Below are 5872 nucleotides of genomic sequence, written 5' to 3' on the forward strand. Positions count from 1 at the left end.
CCCTGATAAGCTGAACAACTTTTACGCTCGTTTCGACCAGATGATAATGATATCTTCAATAAACGATCCTCCACCGATGACAACCCACTTGTACTTTCCACTTCGGACGTCAGTCGCATGCTGAGTAGAGTGAATGCACGGAAGGCAGCTGGCCCTGATGGTGTACCTGGCCGTGTGCTGAGTGCTTGTGCTGTGGAACTTGCGGGTGTCTTCGCTCTCAACAGAACTACACACTGCATAACCCACCTCAATAATTTCCAAGTGCTTTAAAAGACTAGTTCTTTCTCACTTGAAATCCTGCCTGCCTGCTACGCTGGACCCACACCAGTTTGCTTATCGTTGCAACAGATCCACCGAGGACGCTATCTCAACAGCACTACACACTGCACTAACCCACCTCGCTTGGAAGCATAAGGAAGCATAAAGTAATCTAAATCTCCCTGGTAGGCGGCTGCGTCGACCTTGGACCTCAGAAAATAAAGTGGACCCACACCAGCAGATGACATGGGACACCAAACCGCCACTGACTGTGGAAACTTTACAGGGTAGCTCGAACAATGTGGATTCCGTGCCTCTCCTCTCTTCCTCCAGATTCTGGGACCTTGATTTCTATAGGAAATGGTCCTTGGTCTTCCAGGACCAAGATGGCATCGCGATCACACTGCGAGGCTCAGCGTCTTACCGGTTTTAGTGATGTTATACTTCTGTACTTAGCTATCTCCAGTTTTCTTGCGCAAATAACTCTTGCGAACTACAGTTACGACAGACAGACACTTTTGGAAATTAACATTCACTGCACAAACACCGGATTCAGCATCGGTTGGACTTTAACCAGCTTCAAAACAACACCCCTCCCCCATCTTGGACTTTCCGATCATCTTTCTTTGTTCCTGCTTCCCAAATACACTCCAGTCATGCAGAGGATTAAGCCTTCAACCAGAACTGTAAAGTTCTGGATGGATGGGGCTGACTCCTTCCTTCAGCAACAGTTCCAGCACACCGACTGGAGTGAGTATGCTGCCCGAGCCTGCACAGGCTCACACATCCACTTGGACACCTACACTAACTCTGTCCTGAAATGCATCAACAAGCGCTCAGGGTACAAGCGTCCTCTGTACCGCCCACTGGAGTCCCTGGCAATATGAAGAGACTAATAGCTATAGCCAAGCACTGCTACAAACGACGGATTGAGGAGCACTTTACCTCCTCTGACCCTCGGCGTATGTGGCAGGGAATACACACCCTGACTGACTATAAACCAACTAGCTTTGTTCCATCTACCAACAGTGCTTCACTCCCTGATGAGCTGAACAACTTCTACGCTCGTTTCGACCAGATGATATTGATATCTTCAATAAACGATCCTCCACCGACGACAACCCACTTGTACTTTCCAATTCGGACGTCAGTCACATGCTGAGCAGAGTGAATGATAACTTCCCCCAATAACTTCCAAGGGGTTTAAAAGACTAGTTCTTTCTCACTTGAAATCCTGCCTGCCTGCTACGCTGGACCCACACCAAATTGCTTATCGTAGCAACAGATCCACCGAGGACGCTATCTCAACAGCACTTCACACTGCACTAACCTACCTCGCTTGGAAGCATAAGGAAGCATAAAGTAATCTAAATCTCCCTGGTAGGCGGCTGCGTTGACCTTGGACCTCAGAAAATAAAGTGGACCCACACCAGCAGATGACATGGGACACCAAACTGCCACTGACTGTGGAAACTTTACAGGGTACCTCGAACAATGTGGATTCCGTGCCTCTCCTCTCTTCCTCCAGATTCTGGGACCTTGATTTCTATAGGAAATGGTCCTTGGTCTCCCAGGACCAAGATGGCATCGCGATCACACTGCGAGGCTCAGCGTCTTACCAGTTTTAGTGATGTTATACTTCTGTACTTAGCTATCTCCAGTTTTCTTGCGCAAATAACACTTGCGAACTACAGCTACGAGAGACAGACACTTTTGGAAATTAACATTCACTGCACAAACACCGGATTCACGCAATCTTTGACTGTCTGTCTTATTCCTCTCTTCTCCTCAAAGAATTCTTTGAGCGTCGATCTTCCTTCCTGGTGATACTTAATCATTAATTTTAAGTTTGCCATAATAATTAACATTCCCTAATCAGAAGCCCTGGATTAACAGAGAGGTTCGCACTCTGCTCAAAGCCAGAGATGCTGCCTTCAGATCAGGATGCCGGGAAGCATACAGCTTGGTCAGAGCTAACCTGAGGAGAGGAATAGCTATAGCCAAGCACTGCTACAAACGCCGGTCCTGATTCACAAAAAAAACAAAAGCAGATGCACATAAATGAAAAAACCTAATGCGTACAAAAGAAGGGCAAAAAACAAGACTGGTGGTCTGAGATTTCTTACCATGGCATCCCTCAGCATAGAAGCGCTCAGGGTACGAGCGTCCTTTGTACCGCCCACTGGAGTTCCTGGCAATACGAAGAGACTAATAGCTATAGCCAAACACTGCTACAAACGCCGCATTGAGGAGCACTTTACCTCCTCTGACCCTCGGCGTATGTGGTAGGGAACAACACCCTGACTGACTATAAACCAACTAGCTTTGTTCCATGTACCAACAGTGCTTGACTCCCTGATGAGCTGAACAACTTTTACACTCGTTTCGACCAGATGATATTGATATCTTCAATAAACGATCCTCCACCGACGACAACCCACTTGTACTTTCTACTTCGGACGTCAGTCGCATGCTGAGCAGAGTGAATGCACGGAAGGCAGCTTGCCCTGATGGTGTACCTGGCCGTGTGCTAAGAGCTTGTGCTGTGGAACTTGCGGGTGTCTTCGCTCACATCTTTAATGTTTCGCTTGCCCAGGCAGCTGTACCATCTATCTTTAAGTCAGCCATTATTGTGCCTGTGCCTAAGCATTCTACTGCTTCAGACTTTAATGACTTTCGACCTGTAGCACTCACCCCAATAATTTCCAAGTGCTTTAAAAGACTAGTTCTTTCTCACTTGAAATCCTGCCTGCCTGCTACGCTGGACCCACACCAGTTTGCTTATCGTTGCAACAGATCCACCGAGGACGCTATCTCAACAGCACTACACACTGCACTAACCCACCTCACTTGGAAGCATAAGGAAGCATAAAGTAATCTAAATCTCCCTGGTAGGCGGCTGCGTTGACCTTGGACCTCAGAAAATAAAGTGGACCCACACCAGCAGATGACATGGGACACCAAACCGCCACTGACTGTGGAAACTTTACAGGGTACCTCGAACAATGTGGATTCCGTGCCTCTCCTCTCTTCCTCCAGATTCTGGGACCTTGATTTCTATAGGAAATGGTCCTTGGTCTTCCAGGACCAAGATGGCATCGCGATCACACTGCGAGGCTCAGCGTCTTACCAGTTTTAGTGATGTTATACTTCTGTACTTAGCTATCTCCAGTTTTCTTGCGCAAATAACTTATGCGAACTACAGCTACGACAGACAGACACTTTTGGAAATTAACATTCACTGCACAAACACCGGATTCACGCAATCTTTGACTGTCTGTCTTATTCCTCTCTTCTCCTCAAAGAATTCTTTGAGTGTCGATCTTCCTTCCTGGTGATACTTAATCATTAATTTTAAGTTTGCCATAATAATTAACATTCCCTAATCAGAAGCCCTGGATGAACAGAGAGGTTCGCAATCTGCTCAAAGCCAGAGATGCTGCCTTCAGATCAGGATGCCGGGAAGCATACAGCTTGGTCAGAGCTAACCTGAGGAGAGGAATAGCTATAGCCAAGCACTGCTACAAACGCCGGTCCTGATTCACAAAAAAAACAAAAGCAGATGCACATAAATGAAAAAACCTAATGCGTACAAAAGAAGGGCAAAAAACAAGACTGGTGGTCTGAGATTTCTTACCATGGCATCCCTCAGCATAGAAGCGCTCAGGGTACGAGCGTCCTTTGTACCGCCCACTGGAGTTCCTGGCAATACGAAGAGACTAATAGCTATAGCCAAGCACTGCTACAAACGCCGGATTGAGGAGCACTTTACCTCCTCTGACCCTCGGCGTATGTGGTAGGGAACAACACCCTGACTGACTATAAACCAACTAGCTTTGTTCCATGTACCAACAGTGCTTGACTCCCTGATGAGCTGAACAACTTTTACACTCGTTTCGACCAGATGATATTGATATCTTCAATAAACGATCCTCCACCGACGACAACCCACTTGTACTTTCCACTTTGGACATCAGTCGCATGCTGAGCAGAGTGAATGCACGGAAGGCAGCTGGCCCTGATGGTGTACCTGGCCGTGTGCTAAGAGCTTGTGCTGTGGAACTTGCGGGTGTCTTCTCTCACATCTTTAATGTTTCGCTTGCCCAGGCAGCTGTACCATCTATCTTTAAGTCAGCCATTATTGTGCCTGTGCCTAAGCATTCTACTGCTTCAGACTTTAATGACTTGTGACCTGTAGCACTCACCCCAATAATTTCCAAGTGCTTTAAAAGACTAGTTATTTCTCACTTGAAATCCTGCCTGCCTGCTACGCTGGACCCACACCAGTTTGCTTATCATAGCAACAGATCCACCGAGGACGCTATCTCAACAGCACTACCCACTGCACTAACCCAACTTGACTGTCAAAACTCATAGGTGAGTATGCTGTTAATCGATTTTAGTTCTGCATTCAACAGAACAATTCCGTCTATGCTGATATCCAAACTCAACCATCTGGGTATCAGCACATCACTCTGCCACTGGATTTTAGACTTCCTGTCTAACAGACCTCAATCTGTTAGATTAGGCAAACTTCATTCATCAACCATCACCTTGAACACTGGCATTCCACAAGGTTGTGTTCTTAGCCCGATTCTGTACTCTCTCTTCACCCATGACTGTGTACCTGCCTATGGTTCAAACACCGTAGTCAAATTCGCAGATGACACCATGGTGATAGGCTTGATTACAGACAATAATGAAACGCCCTACCGGGATGAAGTACAGCATCTGTCCTTGTGGTGCCAAAACAATAACCTGGTACTAAACACGCTCAAAACAAAGGAGATCATCATGGACTTCAGACGGACTAGGAATCAAGCTCACGCCCCCATTTACATCACCGGAACTGCAGTGGATGAGGTGTCCAGTTTCAAGTTCCTTCGAGGACATCTACCATAAACGCTGCCTGGGCAGGGCACGAAAATCACTATAATATCACTACTGCACTTTATGTAAATTATGTAAATAATGTTATATATTGCACTTCTGGTTAGATGCTAACTACATTTCATTGGCCCTGTATTGTACTCTGCACAATGACAATGAAGTTGAATCTAATCTAATCTAATTTACTTTAATCAGGGAACATAACTTTGGACCACTCAGGAGCAGTCCAGTCCTTTTTCCTGACGCTGTCTCTTGTTCAAGAGTGGCTTGGCATAAGGAATATGACAGATGAAACCCATGTCTTGCATACATTCAAATTTTATGACCAGCACCTGTATGTGCTTGTATAATTTAAACTACTGATTCTTAACATTGAGGTTGCCCAGAAGCTCAATGTTGTATTGCAACTCTTCGCTTCCACATTAAATTACCTGACGCTGGATTATAACTTACTTCTGAACGTCGTCGTTCCATTGTCTTGGGCATGATTTTAATGTGTGAGCAATCTTTTTGTGCTGACTATATGCAGGTGTATTGTTTAACATTCGGATTCTGACTGGTGTTCGCTCAGAAGCTTTTACATTTTTCGCTTCCACCTTAAGTAATGCAGCAGTAACATTAGCTAACTTGAAAATCTTAAAGTAAGGCGTTCGGACAAGAGTTTCAGAAGGGCAGGCTGGCTCACTGTGGTTACGTGTTTGTTGGTTTACTGGCATTATAAATA

This window comes from Hoplias malabaricus, unplaced genomic scaffold (genome assembly GCF_029633855.1).
Source record: "Hoplias malabaricus isolate fHopMal1 unplaced genomic scaffold, fHopMal1.hap1 scaffold_28, whole genome shotgun sequence".
Taxonomy (NCBI): domain Eukaryota; kingdom Metazoa; phylum Chordata; class Actinopteri; order Characiformes; family Erythrinidae; genus Hoplias; species Hoplias malabaricus.